This window comes from Canis lupus, chromosome 12, assembly GCF_011100685.1.
Source record: "Canis lupus familiaris isolate Mischka breed German Shepherd chromosome 12, alternate assembly UU_Cfam_GSD_1.0, whole genome shotgun sequence".
Classification (NCBI taxonomy): domain Eukaryota; kingdom Metazoa; phylum Chordata; class Mammalia; order Carnivora; family Canidae; genus Canis; species Canis lupus.
Window position 1 is genome coordinate 44,305,158 of NC_049233.1, and position 16,144 is coordinate 44,321,301.

The window sequence follows — 16,144 nt, forward strand, 5'->3', positions numbered from 1 at the left end:
TTCAGTGGTTGAGTGTCTGCCTTTGGCTGAGGGGCTGATCACAGGGTCCCGGGATCGAGTCCCACATCAGGCTCCCCAAGGGAATCCTGCTTCTCCATCTGCCTGTGTCTCTGCCTCTCTCTCTGTGTGTCTCTCATGAATAAATTAAAAAGATCTTATTTATTTTTAAAAAGATTTATTTATTTGAAGGAGAGAGAGAGAGAGAGAGAGAGAGAGTGCGCACACATGAGAGAGTGCAGATGAACAGGGGGAAGAGCCGAAGGGGAAAGAATCTCAAGCATACTCCATGCTGAGCACAGAGCCTGATGCAGGGCTCAGTCTCACAACCCTGAGATCATAACCTGAGCAGAAGCCAAGAGTTGGACACCTAACTGATTGAGCCCACCCAGGTGCCCCTAATCTTTCTAAATGATTTAAAAATGAACAGAAGGTTAAAGCAAAAAAAAAAAAAATTGGAAGGTAAACACTGGAGATATTAGAACATTGGTTTAACTAGTACCAGGTAGAGAGGTAAAATGACACTGAGAAATACATATTACTTCATGTTTTTTTATGGATACATTTATGCACTTGCCATTTAAAAAATAGAGATGATTTAAGAATGTTTTTATGGGAAAAGAGAAACCTTCACTCACTCTTGAATGAAAGTGATCTCTCAGGCAGCCCATGGAAACTACACTGAATGGGTTTGTTGGGGACAGTATAAACAGCTTAAGATTTGGAATTCCATGTATAGCACACATAATCAAGTTCTGGTGGAATCAAGAGAACTTGACCAAATCACCTCACTTTCTGGAACTTCAATTATCTCTTCTTTATATAAGTGGCTCTCAAAACTAGATGCATGTTAGAATCATTTGGGAGCTTTTTACAAAGAAAATTCTATCATCACAGATTAGTTTTGCCTTCCTCTGAACTTTATAAAATGAAAGAATACATAATTTACTATTTTGTGCCAGCTTTTTAAGTTTAGCATCATTTCTTTGAAATTATATTTCATTATTATTGCTATAAAATATTCCATAGCATAAATATATCATAAATTATCATTTTCTGTTGATAGACATTTGGGATGTTTCTAGTCGAGGGCTATCATATGTAATAGTGCTATGGTGAATTCTAATCTGTGTCTTAGAGTATACTGGTATTCTCATTTTTGAGGGGTAGATGTGTAGAAGCAGAATTGCTGACACATAGAGATTTTGCATGTTTTTATTTTAACATGTATATCAGTCAGATTTCCAAAGTGGCTGTTCCAAACAGCAGGTCATAAGAGTTACAGTTCTCTGATATGTGGTATCTTTTTAAATGTTTTAGTCATTCTGGAAGATATGCCATGATATTTCATTGTGGTTATAATTTTCACTTTCCTACCTGTTGATGTTGAATACTTTTTTCAAGTTCTCTTTGGGCATTTGAGTATCATCTTTAATGAAGTGCCTGTTCAAGGTTTTTGCCCATTTAATCACTGGATTGTTTGTCTTTTCCTTATTGGCCTATAGTAGTTCTTTATATGTTTTGGATACGAGTCCCTTGTTGACTTTATGCATTGAAAAAAGTTTTTCCCTCTCTGTGACTTGCTATTTCATTTTTTTGCTGTCTTATGATAAAGGTAATTTCTTAATTTAATGAAATCTAATTTATCATTGTTCTTTATGATTACCCTACTTAAGAAATCTTTGCCTATTCCTTGGCCATTAAATATTCCGTGTTTTCAGGCAGCCCTGGTGGCGCAGCGGTTTAGCGCCGCCTGCGGCCCAGGGTATGATCTTGGAGACCCGGGATCGAGTCCTGTGTCAGGCTCCCTGTGTGGGGCCTGCTTCTCCCTCTGCCTGTGTCTCTGCCTCTCTCTCTCTCTCTCTCTGTGTCTGTATGAATTTAAAAAAAAAAAGATCTTTAAATATTTCATGTTTTCTTTTCCCAATTTTATTATTCTCAATGCTTTCACATGTAGGTCCACAATGCATTTGGAATTAGTGTGAATTAAGAGTCAAGGTTCATTTTTCCCCCCATATGGATATCCAACCATTTATATAAAAGATTTTCTACATCTATGTTCATGAGATAGATTGAGTGATGATTTACTTTTCCTACAATGTCCTTGTTCAGATTTGGTTATCTGGGTTATGCTGGCATCATAAACAAATCAGGAAACATTTCCTATTTCTCTATACTCTTAAAAAGTTTGTGTGAGATTCGTATTTTTCTTTCTTAAATGTTGGAAAGAATTAACCAATGATGCCATCTGGGCAGTTTCCCAAATCAAAGTCCTGCTAGGTTAGTGGTTAGCCTTCTGGTTTTTCTCCAATATGTTAATGCCTTCTTAATTTTTTTCCTTATTTGCTCAGTTATAAAGCCATTGAAAAGCACAAGGAAGAGCTTGAATATCATTACAGAAGATTTTTAGAGGATATTCACATTAATGCCCAATAAGGAAATTCTAGTTATGGTTTTAAGAACTAAGAATCGTGTCATTTCTCCAGAAAACACATTTAAGTGGATGAAAACAGGAAAAAAATAGTGTGTAGGTGTGATAAGTGCTTTCCTTTTTGTGCAAAACAAGATAGGAGCACTGTGTCTGTGATCTAAGGGTGCATTTGCTTATTTGTTAGATTTCTAAAAATGTGCCTTCACTAATAGGCCTCTGGATGTTGGTAAAAATAAGCATTGTAATTAAACAAATGAAATGGCATGGCTCTGTTGAACTGTGAGAGTTTTGTTTCAGACTGTAAGTCCAGTTTAGGGGAGGAAGTAGAGAATAAGTAGACAGGTTGTCCAGGTTTGTAACAGGATACCATCACTATCGGCTTATGGGAAGGAGAGAAAAACTGATGCCTCCATTAACTTAGTACTACATTAAGTGACTTGGAAAGTATTAACTGCAGCAGTATTAACTACACAAAATCTCTCTCTGTCTACCTCTTTCTCTCCCCTCTCTCCATCTCCAACAGCTTTGACTTTCTCTATCACATTTCACCTCATCTGACCTCCCTAACTCCCACCCACCCTGCCAATACAGCTTAACCACAAAATGCAAAATAAACCCCTATCTCCCAACAAAATAAAAGGAAAACTAGACAGTGAAACAGTTCAAATGGGAATCCGAAAAGGCACTAAGATGATGCTTCATGTGTTATTGAGGAAAGAGTGCAAACTAGCTGTAGGTCTTGGAGAGGGGCCTCTCTGGGCACAGGGTTGAGGGGGGAACCTTGATGGTGAAAAAAATCATTGGAAAAATTGGAATAAATCTTGGGAGATTTTAGAGAAGATTTTAAAACAGGAAGAAGTGGTTACAGTATGGGTAACTCTAGAGTTTCTGACCCAGGGATATGTAACTGGGGAATAATTGTAAAACCAAAAGAAGTTACAGTTCAAGTGGATTAAAGTGAATGAATATGACCTTGAAACAGAGGTGAATCTGTAAGCTCAAAGAGAAGCAATTTCACTTTCTCATTAGTCAAGGAAGCCAAAAGAAATGTTTCTGGTGTGCAAGGAAGATGGAAGTACAAGCAAGTTAGGACGGGGCCTGTGAAATTACTGTAAAATGGCATCGCATATGTCAACTCACATCAGAAGGAATGTATCGCTGCAAAAGCACGTAGATGTAACCCATTTCCCTTATGTGTAGTGAAATCTGTGTTTATTTTGTAAAGCTGAATGAACAACTGCAGAAGAGGATGGTAGGAGAGCTGAAGGAATCATGATTCGAGTGGCAAGTTCTCTTCAGGGGAAACATCTGGTTTTCTGGGAGTTAGAGGCAGAAGGTAACCTGAGTGAAACTGCAAAGAGCTTTTTTTTTTTTTTTTTTTTTTGGTAACTGTTTGTCCACCTTGTATTGCCCTAACATAGCAACCAAGACAGAGATTGTTTACCAAGCTTCTTGATGAGTCCGATGTGGTTGGCTGTGAGAATTCCCTACAGAACTTCATGTCAGTGTCAGAACCACTAGGGCAAGATTTATAGCACTGCCTTCTTTGTCGCCTTTGCCCTGCTACAGCCCAAACAGAAAAACGCTGGCCCTGATATCACCCTCTGGAATTCCATCAGATCTTAGCATTTCCCAGCTGTTAACAACCATGTGAAATTGCTCGTAACTGCACTTCAGTGGAACTTTAAAGAGTTTCATCAGACCATTAGAGACACTGATACCCTGCCCTGTTCTCTTTGCCAGTCACTGGAAGCAGGCGCTAGCATGCTCTGCCATGGTTCTTCCTCTGATTCCTCATTGGTTGGCCTGAATTCACACACAGCTTTCACTTCCTTTCTAGAAGTGAACCAGAAATACTTCGGTCAGCCTTTTAAGGTATATAGTGCCTAATGAAATAGAGGGATATTTCTTGAGCCCAATGTGGCCATTCTAGTGTAAAATTCAATACAAGGACCCCTTTCCAATTCTCTACACATCGCCGTTTCTTTCTTCTTGTCCTTCGCCGTCATGCTGGAGAGAAATCTGTTGTCAGGGAGTCATCGTGAAGATCAAACTATGCTGGAAGAATACAGTGACCATTTTTTTAAAGCGAGGGTGGGGTTGGAGGTGTGGGCTGATAACAGCTGATGACTCCGAGGAAGTTATACTTCTTTCATCCTTAAACAGTAATTTTATTTGTTGCTTACACACTGAAAAGTGAAAGCAAATCTAAGAGATCATGTAGGCTAGAAAGGCCAGAGGGTCCTCCAAAAGATGCAGTTCCAAATTAGATTTGTTCCTACCCTGGCTATTGACCATAGATAGTAAAATCTGGAAATTGATATCAACTCTTCCCTGGTTCCTACAGAGTGAAGTCCAGTAAAAGTGCGAGCGCACTCTGAGTTCATTAAAGCCTTGTTGACTGGTTCATTTATTGCTAACCCTGCTGCGTTCATATACTCCCACCCTGATCTTCTGTCTTGAAGTTATAGCAAGTGGTTGTGGTATCATGGAAGGACTGCTCTTTGATCACTCTCTTCTCTCTGGCAATAACAGGAAATTAGTAAACGTAGATTGAAGAGATGAGTGAGGAATTTCTGGACATCATTAGTCAAGGGAGGGTGGGAGAGCAGAATGGCCAAGGAAGGAAAATAGAGCACGGAAGGATGGGCTAGGAGGCAGAGAGGTCTGATGGGAAAGGGGTTTAAGGGATGAAAGTGGATAAGGTTTTGCAAAAGAGGATTGAAGAGTTGTTAAAATAGTTCTCCCTAGGTGTTTAAGGGGACGCTTAATCCCCTTCCTGCATCTTTTTATCCACTATACACACTAGTGATAAGGCACAGGAGATAAATCTAGGGTTTCTGCCTACTTTAGGAGGTGGGTTTGGAGAGTATTCAAGGAGGTAAAGCCCCCTGGCTCCTTTTCCTTTTAGATCCTTTGTGTGTATATGTTAATTTTATTTTCTTAAGGATTCTCATATCCATCCTTTCTTCTCCACCCAGTGGTGTGCCTTAATTCCGGCCCTTGCATCATTTCCTACTGCGGAGATTAGAGTGACCTTCTGATTTATTTTCCAGCTTCTAATAGCACTGGCCCAATGTCCTACCAACATTGCTACCAGAGACATCTTTACAAAACACAAATCTGATTGTATTACTGCCTTATTAAAAGTTTTTCAGTGGTTTCTTTATCTTCCAAACTCCCACAAGACACTTCATGATTGAGACCCTGACTACATCTTCAGTCTACCTTTCGCCAGGTGCTAGCATTACTAAACCTCTTGCAGCCCCAGGAGTTTACATAGTGTCACTGACTACTATGCATTTGTATAAATGGCTTCCTCAGATAGGAATCCTTTGCATTGTTTCCCTTCAGCAACCTTCCACTCCCATCACCTAGTAACTTCTACTTATTCTTTTATACACTTAGCACAAGTATCATCTTACCTGAAAACCTCTCTGACATCATCGTCGTTGGGGTGCTCTTTCTGAGTGCTTCTTTAGCACCCTGTATTATAGCCATTATGACAATACCTAATGGCTGTTGTTAGCTTCCTTTGGCTCCGGTCATGATCCCAGGACACTGGGATCAAGTACCTCATTGGGCTCTCTGCTCAGCAGGGAGTCTGCTTCTCCCTTAGCTCATGCTTACTCTTTCTCTCTCTCAAATAAACACATAAGTAATCATAAAAAATAAAGAAAACCCTGTTGCCTGTAACAGTAATGAGCAGACAGTGGGTATTCAATGACTATTTGAAAAAAAAAATAAAGACTGAAAGCTTGAAGGAGACTATACTAGAATGTTGATCATTGCTTCCCCTGCTCATAGCCTTTCTGCGCCATGTGATCCTATTCCTCATCTCCAATGGATTAAGACTATCAATAGTATGTTTATAAAGATGAGCTGAGCCAATCAAATTCATTTTCTGGGGCTTCCATGTTGGGGAATGAGAAGCTGAATGATTTAGGAAAGGGAAGCAATGCTGAAGGTGTGATGTAGAGTCAAGACACAGATGTGGTGGAAACAGAAATTATAGTAAGGAGAAGACATCAGTTAATGGAGAGATGCAAATAGAGCAGATGCAAAGGAAAAACAGATGTCACAAGAGAGGAATCATATAACCAGAGAGAGAGAGAGAGAAAGAGAGAAATACAGAATGAGAGACAGAGACAGAGAGATTTCTGTGGTTCCTATTATATCCAGAGTCCCAACTAGAGGTGGATTCTCTTTGCCATTAAATCTTTATAGGAACTGATCTGAATAAATCCTGTTCATTGTTAGTAAGAGTCTTAACTGAAACAGAGAGAGAGGAGAGGGGAGGAGAGAGGAGATGTGACACTGCAACTTATAATAAGAAATACACATTTGGTCTTCTTCCATCCTGTTTCTGGCAAAGCTCCTAAAACCCTTAGAATTTCTCAAGTGATGAGGGTGACAAAGGTGTCTTTTGTTATGTGAATGAGATGACTTTTGGATCTCCTCTAAGGATGGGGGCTAGTTGCCTGGAGAACCAACCACGGGTTTAGAGGAGATGGGAAAGGAACTGCTGGTAGATCAGTCATTAATGGCCAATCATGTCGAAGTAATGAAATTTTCATAAAAACCCAAAAGGGCAGGCAGAGCTGCCCTTTGGTGTCTCTGGGTTGTGGACAGATGGAGATGTGGGGAGAGTGGCTAAAAGCCTTGCACCCTTTCTGCAAACCTTGTCCTGTGCATCTCTTCTGTCTGGTTGTACCTGGACTATATTCTTTTATAATAAACTGGCAATCTAGTAAGTAAAATGTTTCTCTGACTTCTATGAGCCACTCTAGCAAGTTAACCAAACCCAAGAAGGGGCTTTGTTAGAACCTCCGATCTATAGTTGTAGGGTCAGAAGCACAGGTGACAATCTGGATTTGTGATTGGCATCTGAAGTGGCAGAGGTGGGGAGTAATGCAATTTCAGTCTTGTAAGATTTAACCTGTGGGCTCTAATGGTATCCTCAGGTAGGGTGTGTCAGAATTGAGATGAATTGTAGGACACCCAGCTGCTGTCAGAGAATTGCTTAGTGGTGTGGGAAAAACATCCATACATTGGAATTGGTAACCAGAATTATAGAAAGGAAAGAAATGAAAAAACAAAACAAGTAAGACTTGTTTTAGACCTCCAGTTTCCCTCTTCTCCATGCTTCTCTGCTTGCTTCAGGATTTAGTTCATGTTATAAAGAAACAAGGAAATTCTTCCTTTGCCCACTAGCCCAGACCCTTGGGACTAGGTAGCCATCATCTTTTCCCTCCTGAAGGCTCACCTTGCCTGCTGCTCTGTGGCATTGTCACTGTGAGTTATGTGCAAGTGAACAGAGGTCTGAGGAAACAGTATAAATCCCTGATGCTAACATATTTAAATTAATTAAGGAAGTAAAGCATGTTAAATACTCTATTGAACTTCAGTTCAAATAGAGTCAAACTTCAGTAGCAAATGTAAATGCACAATAGTCAAACTTCAGTAGCAAATGTAAATGCACTTAAGAAATATTTTTGGCATTAGCAAGTTGATTACTAAATATTTTTAAGATCTGCAAATATCAAATATTAATACTTTCAGAGAAAAGTTGTAAGACAATAAATGAACGATTTTGTTTCTAATCTGTATCTGAACAATTGTTTTATTGTTGCAATACTGACACTATGACCTATAATATTAAGAAATAGTTCTTATTTACTATTTTATGGATTTATCAAAGAGAATATCTTCAAAGAATGTCTTAAAAGGACTCTCAAAATATTTTCAGATACTAATTGGTAAATAAGAATTAATATAATTATGTGAGACTCCAAAAAACTGACAAGATTGTAATGATTTCCTTGTAGTTGGGAGAATGACCAATATTTTAATAATTTTTTAGGAAATAATAAAAAAATATGAAAAAGTGTTAGATGTTGGCAGAAATTCATTAGCTGTGTGACACGTCATGGAAAGACTTGGGGAAAAAAAATCCCCAAACATATTTGTATGGAAAGGACCAAAATTTCCAAGAAGTGTTTTTGACGGTTAAGTGAGAGGAAGACTCACATTTAACTGTTGAATTATTTCTTTATAAAAAGCAGAAGTTAGAAAATTCCTAAATAGAATGAGAAGGAGTGCCATGTCAAATCTAATGAGTCCTTTGGGGAATTCCATATATTTTTTTCAGCTTATTAAAGTATAGTTGACAAAATTGTAACATACTTGAAGTGTCCATTGTGGTGATTTGATATACATACACATTGTGAAAGGATCCCCACCATCTAATTAATTAACACATCCATCACTTCACATATTTATTTTTTAGGGGTTTTTTGGGTAAGAACATTTAAGCTCAACTCTCTTAGCAACTTTCAATTACATAATAAAGTGCTATTAGCTATAGTCATCATGTTTTACATAAGATCCTCAGAGCTTACTGATCTTTGAGTTGACGGTTTGTACCATGTTACCAGTCTTTCCCTATTTCCCCCATCCCCAGCCCCAGGCAACCACTCTTCTACTCTTTGTTTCTATGAGTTTGACTTTTTTTGTTTTCGATGCCACATATAAGTGAGATCATACAGCATTTTTCTTTTTTTTGGTGTCTTTCATTTAGCATAATGCCCTCAATTTCCATTCATGTTATTGCAAATGGCAGGCTGCCCTTCTTTCTAGTGGCTGAATAATATTCCATGATTAGTATTAATAATATTTTACAATTATCAATTAATAATTCAATTAATACATATGGACTTTTTCTTTATCCATTCATCCATTCATAGACACTTAGGTTATTTCCATACCTTGGTTATTTTAAGTAATACTGCAGTGAAATAGGAGTACAGATATCTTTTTGATATCCTGTTTTCATTTCCTTTGAGTATATATCCAGAAGTGGAATACTGAGTCATATAGTAGTTTTATTTTTAATTTTTTGAGGAACTTTCATACTGTTTTTCCATAGTGGCTGCATCAATTTACATCCCCACCAACAGTGCACAAGGGTTCCCTATTCTCCACAACCTTGTCAATATTTGCTATCTCTTGTCTTTTTTGATGATAGCCATTCTATCAGATGTTTTGATATCTCATTGTTTATTTTATTTATATTTCTTTGATGATTAGTGATGTTGAGCACCTTTTTATATAATGTGTTGGTCATTTGTAAGTCTTTTTCAGAAAAATGGCTACTCATTTCCTCTGCCCATTTATTAATCAGTTGGGTTTTTTGTTGTTGTTGTTGTTGTTTTGGGGATTTTTTTGTTTCTATTGAGTTGTGAGTTCTTTATATATTTTGTATATTCACCCCTTATTCAATATAGGATTTCAAATATTCTCTCCCTTACATAGGCCTGGAAATTTGATATATTTTTAAAATAGTTTCTTTTAAACAAATGTTGGTGAAGATGTAGAGAAAAAGGAATCATCATGCACTATTGGTGGGAATGCAAACTGATATAGCCATTTTGGAAAATAGTATGGAGTTTTCTCAAAAAATTAAAAATAGAACTACCCTATGATCCAGTTATCATACTACTGAGTATTTACCCAAAAAAAATATGAAAATGTGAATTTGAAGGGATATATTGACCCCTATGTTTATTGCAGGGTTATTTATAATAGCCAAACTATGGAAGTACCCCAAGTGTCCATTGGTAGATGAATGGATAAAGAAAGTGTGTTATCTATATCTATACATAATGGAATATTAGTCAGCCATAAAAAGGAATGAAATCTTGCTGTTTGCAATGACATAGATGGAGCTAGGTGTATTATGCTAAGTGGAATAAGTCAGGCAAAGAAAGGCAAATACCAAATGATATCACTCATATGTGGAATTTAAGAAATGAAATAGATGAACATAGCAGGGGAAATGGAGATGCATACCATAAAACAGATTCTTAACTGTAGAGACAAACGCAGGGGATGATGGAGGTGGGTGGGGGGATGCATTAAATAGGTAATGGGTATTTAGGAGGACACTTGTGATTAGCACCTAGGTGTTGTATGTAAGTGACAAATCACTAAATTCTACTCCTGAAACTAATATTACACTATATGTTAACAAACTGGAATTCAAATAAAAAATTGAATTAAAAACTAAGAAATAAAAAGAAGATGTGGTAAATATATATACAATGGGATCTATTCAATCATAAAAAAGAATGAAATCTTGGAATGCCTGGGTGGCTCAGTTGGTTAAGTGTCTGACTCGTTATTTTGGCTCAGGTAGTGATCTCAGGTCTTGGGATTGACCCCCATGTCTGGCTCTGCACTCAGTTGAGAGTCTGCTTGAGGATTCTCTCCTTCTCTCTCTCTGCCCCTCACCCTGCTTGGAACAAAGATTGTCTTTTGAAAAATGGTGCTGAAACAACTGGACATCACATGCAAAAAAAAAAAAAAAAAAAAAATAGAGGAGGGGGGAGAGAGGAGAAGAAGAAGAAAAGAAATGAGCAAAAGAAAATGAGCAGAGACTTGGACCTTAACTCCTTCACACACACACACACACACACACACACACACACACACAAAACCTCAAACTAGATCACAGATCTAAATGTAATATGCAAGATTTACAAAACTCCTAGAAGATAACTAGGAGAAAACCTAGACCTGGCATGTGGTCATCTTTCCAGATAATATACTAAAGGCACAGCCATGAAAGAAATCATTGATAAGCTCAAATTCATTAAAATTAAAAACTTCTGTTCTGTGAGAAACAACGTGAGGAGAATGGGAAGACAGTCCATAGATTGGGATAAAGGGGAAGACAGTCCATAGGTTGGGGTAAAATATTTGCAAAAGAAACATCTGATAAAGAACTGTTATCTAAAGCATACAAAAAGTCTTAAAACAACAATAAAAAGATGAACAATCTGACTAAAAAATGATCAAAAGACTTGAACAAACATGTCACCACAAAAGATGTATAGGTGGTAAGCATATGAAAAAATGTTCTACATCATATGTCATTAGAGAATTATAAATTTAAGTAACAAGATACCACAGCACATGTATTACAATGACTAAAATCCAAAATACCGAGAATGTAAATGATGGTGAGGATGTGGAGCAACAGGGATTCTCATTTATTGCTGGTGAGATTATAAAATAATATAGTCATAGTTTGGCAGTTTCTTACAAGACTGAACATGCTCTTACCATAAGATCCAGTAACTTGGTATTTACCTAAATGAATTGAAATCTTATATTCACACAAAAATTTGCACATGCAGCTTTATCCATAATTATCAAAATTTGGAAGCAACCAACATATCCCTTAGTAAGTGAACAAATAAGTAAACTGTGGTACATCCAGACAATAGAATATTGTTCAATTCTAATAATAAATGAGCTACCAAGCTATGAGAAGACATAGAGGAAACAAGTGCATATCACTAAGTGAAGGAGGCAATCTGAAAAGTCTATATGCTGTATGATTTCAACTTGTGACCTTCTGGAAAAGGCAAAACTATGGAGCCAGTAAAAATATTAGTAGTTGCCAAAGGTTGTGGGGGGAGGAGAGGATGAATAGTCAGAGTCCAGAGGATTTCTAGTGAAATTATTCTGTATGATACTATAATAATGATGGATATGTTTCACTATGCATTTATCAAAACCCACAGACTTAATAATATCAAGAATAAACTCTAGTGTAAACTGTGGGCTCTGTGTGATAATAATGTGTCAGTGTAGGTTCATCAAATATAACAAATGTACTACTCTGGTGTGGGATGTTTGCAGTTGGGAGAGGCTGCATATGTGTGTATATGGGGGCAGCAGATAGATGGGAAATTTCTGTATTTTTCACTCAATTTTTCTGTCAACCTAAAACTCTCCTAAAAAAATAAAGTTTGTTACTTAAAAGAATGATGAAAGACCTGTATTCGATAAGCACAAGAAATAGTACATTGTTCTATTATATGTTGTAATATGTGATTCAGAGAGAAATGGTGCTATCGCCAACACCAGATCCTCTTTTTTTTTTTTTTTTTTTTTGTTCCATTTTCAAGGCTCTAATCTCCAAAACTGTCTATTCCTCCTCTACCTCTAACAGACGGAGTTTGGAGAAAAGTCCTGAGAAATTTTAGATCAGCAATTTTCCCATAGGCACAATAGTTCTACTGATTTTTTTGGTATATTTTTTATTGGAGTTTGATTTACCAACATATAGTATAACACACAGTGCTCACCCTGTCAAGTGCCCCCCTCAGTGCCCATCACCCAGTCACCCTGTCCCCCCACCCACCTCTCCTTCCACTACCCCTTGTTCATTTCCCAGAGTTAGGAGTCTCTCATGTTCTGTCAGCTTCTCTGATTTTTCCCACTCATTTTCTCTCCTTTCCCCTTTAATCCCTTTCACTTTTTTTAATATATAGTTCTGCTGATTTTAATGACAAGAAATTTGCCCTTTAGAGACTCTTAAACTAGAAAACCTCCACAGGACCAGATGGAGTTCAACTATTCAACAAATCAAATCATGACTGAGTGAAGTAGCATTATTGTAGTCTTTGAATCTAGCCAAAATTTATTTTCCCATGACACTGATAGAAGCCTTGAAATATTTTTGATCTAGACCTAAATCATGATATACTCGTTGATTTACATTCCATAAGACCTGCAAATACCTCTAACTTATCAATATTTGAATATTGTTTGTGTAGTCACAGAAACAAAATTGTGTTCGACTACAGTTTCATGAACTGAACAAGAATTTGAAAGTTGGAAAGATGCTTGGCAGTGTCTCATAAAACACCTCACTTTACAGGTTAGGAAACTGAGTGATTGTGAACTTATAGTGACTTGACCAGTATGTCATAGCTAGTTAGCAGCAAACCGGAAACTAGAATCCAGTTCTCTGACTCCATAAAGAGTTCTTAGTTCACAGAATGCAAAGCGTTGGCCTCAAAAAGAAATGTGAGAATATTTGCAGACTTAATTTTTATCAGTTAAAATTGTGAACAATATGAATTATTGATTTGATCGAAAAGAGTTAATGCATCAATTCAAAACTTCTTGGACTTGGTATGGTTTGCTTGCAATTGCAATGCACTGTAACAAAACAAAGAATTTATAGCAAGATGTGACTTCAGTTTGCTTCTCCTTAAATAGAAGCCAACTCTATTTAGAACACAGGTGTGTTATTAGGGAAAACACACTGACTTTGCACTTTGAGTACACTCCAATAGAGTACTCAGTTCCTGACAAAGAGAAGTGAGGACATATGCTGAATATTTAATGATATGCTGTTTTGTGGTTTCTCCCAAACCACAATGTGAAGGCAGTATTTGTTTGCTTTGAGTGATGATTATATTTGGTGCATTATGTTCCATTTGGTATGTAATATATACCATGTCAAAATAGTTAGTGCCGTGAGAGGAGAAAACAAACAAAATTGTAGTTGTTTGTGGTCCCAGACAAGAAAAACAATATTTTTATCAGAACGCAAGTCAATTTTCACATTTAGAATGCATCTCTACCAGAGACCAGCAAATAATAAATTATTCTCTGTATGTGAGCTTTCCAACATGTCCTTTCCCTAAGATGACTCTTTGTCCACATGCCTGACTGTTGCTTTCACATCACTCAATTCATTGATTTACTTCCCACATTGTAATAAAGTGGAAATGAGAGTTTCTGTTAAGAAGTTTTTTTTTTCCTGTGGAAAAGCAAGGATGAAGGCTCCCTACCTTGAACTCTATTTAAATACTTTGAATCTACCTGCGTGATATTTCTTTCTCTTGCTCAGTCCTCAGACAGCTCTTCTAATTTTAACTTTTCTCCTGACAGCTCTTCCATAGAAAGAACTTTGATTTCAGAACCAATACTTACTCACTGTGGAGTAGCACAAGCAAGCAGTGTATTGATTTTCCCCCCACTAATTATTCCTTGCTTCTATTTAAGTTAATATTGGCATTTTGAAATTGTGTTATCACATCTGAAAAATTCAATGCTAAGGCAAACATTTCTTTTGTCATTTATGATGAGTGTTATAGCATTCTTTTTCTGTGGCTCTGTCCCTGATATTGCTGAATTATCAGGCTTTTCCTTGAGCATTTCTTCATTTCTTCACTTAGTTGTAAAGAATTTACACCAGGAATACAAATAACTTCGAAAAACCCGTAGGTGGCAAAAATTGTATATCTATTGGCCATTTCTAAAATTTACCATTTCTCCTTCCATACACTCCTGATTATCCTACCACTCTTCCTTATCACTGCTGGTGAGTGTGGATGCCTCACAAAAGCAGTCACACGGCGATTGTGCGCAGATACTCACACCCAGCAAACCAAACCAGAAAAACCATGGCCATTTCATGAAAAGTGAGATCATTTACGTTAGAGCAATTCGTGTTTGCAGCACAAGATAGTGTTAATGTAAATCCATGATATCAAATTATTATTAGGTGCTGTTGAGCAGGGACACTGGAGTAGAAAGAAGCCAGGGACACTTATTTCTAGACTCCATCCTGCCATTTACCACTTATAGAACTTATAGCAATTTTGAGTGAGTGATGGAGAATTCAAATTCATATCTATTTGAAGATTAGTGTAACACCAATCCTATCCTGTTTTTATTATTTACTACATTATTTGCCTATGTATCTTTCTCACCTATTAATATTTTGTTCTTTAAAAAATTGCATGAATTCTCCATCACTCACACAGAGCCCTATTACTGATATGAAAAAAAATGCTAAGAGAACTTCAGCTGATGAGTATATTTAACTCATGCATCCTTCTCAGATCTTATGGGTTGAGCCTAAATCTCATGAGGCCTGTCTTGACTTGTTTAAGGCTCTGGTGCCTGTTTTTTCACATCTGACTTAAAATAAGCTTTGTGTCAGGAAGTGAGATGGAAGATATAAAGTGCAGGGGATCATTTTGCAGATAAAACCTCTGCAGAAGATCAGTTGCAGTCTTATCCAAGGGAGGCATTGGACATGATTGGTGTCAAAGTTTAAACCTATGCACACAAATCTCCCCCTGAAACAGGACTTCTGCTCCTGACAGCCTGCCAAATAGAGCCTCGCCTCCCACAACATAGAAGCCACCACAAAATCCCTCTGAGGACTATTTGCTTAATGCGTTTTTAGGGTGTGCTCTCGAGTGAGCCCTATTTCTCGCTGTTCCTGCCTGGAGATTGTAGGTTTCCTCTGGGTCAAATGACAGTGGCTGGATGAAGTGCTATGTTTAAGATTGTGTCAGAATGATTCAGAGCCTATCTCAGAGGTCGGTAGTAGAGTGTGTCCTTAGGCTGTGGCAGTACACATGCCATTGGTTTACCCTCTCTGCTGAGTATTTTTGATACTAATAATGCCTGTTGCTTATTACGCTTGCCCTTCCAGGCACTTCTGTAACGCACTGTAAGACTCTCCATTTAATTCTTTAAATAATCCTGTGAGATATGTACAATTATTATTGCCACTTTTACAATGAGGAAATTGATGCATAGAGTTAAGGAACTTGTTCAGGACCTGCATAGCTATTCAGCAGCTGGTCTGTGATTTAAACATAGGCGGTCATTTTCCCATACTTGGATGCTTACCACTACACATACTGGCTAGGTATATTCAACGAAGAAGTATCTTATCTGACCTGGATGGCTCAGTGGTTGAGCACCTGCATTCAGCTCAGGGGGTAATCCCGGGGTCTTGGGATCAGGTCCTGCATCAGTCTCCCCGAAGGGAGCCTGCTTCTCCTTCTGCTTCGTCTCTGCTTCTCTCTCTGAATCTCTCATGAATAAATAAAG

At 37.5% G+C, this 16,144-nt stretch overlaps 1 long non-coding RNA gene across 1 annotated transcript in view; it reads left to right on the forward strand.

Annotated features, from left to right (window-relative positions):
• Positions 1 to 3,645: 3,645 nt before the first annotated feature.
• Positions 3,646 to 16,144, forward strand: part of LOC119874211 — a 52,418-nt gene continuing 39,919 nt past the window's right edge. The window contains exon 1 of the long non-coding RNA XR_005367976.1: positions 3,646 to 3,764. This is a non-coding gene — a long non-coding RNA (uncharacterized LOC119874211). The remainder of the gene's footprint in view (positions 3,765 to 16,144) is intronic.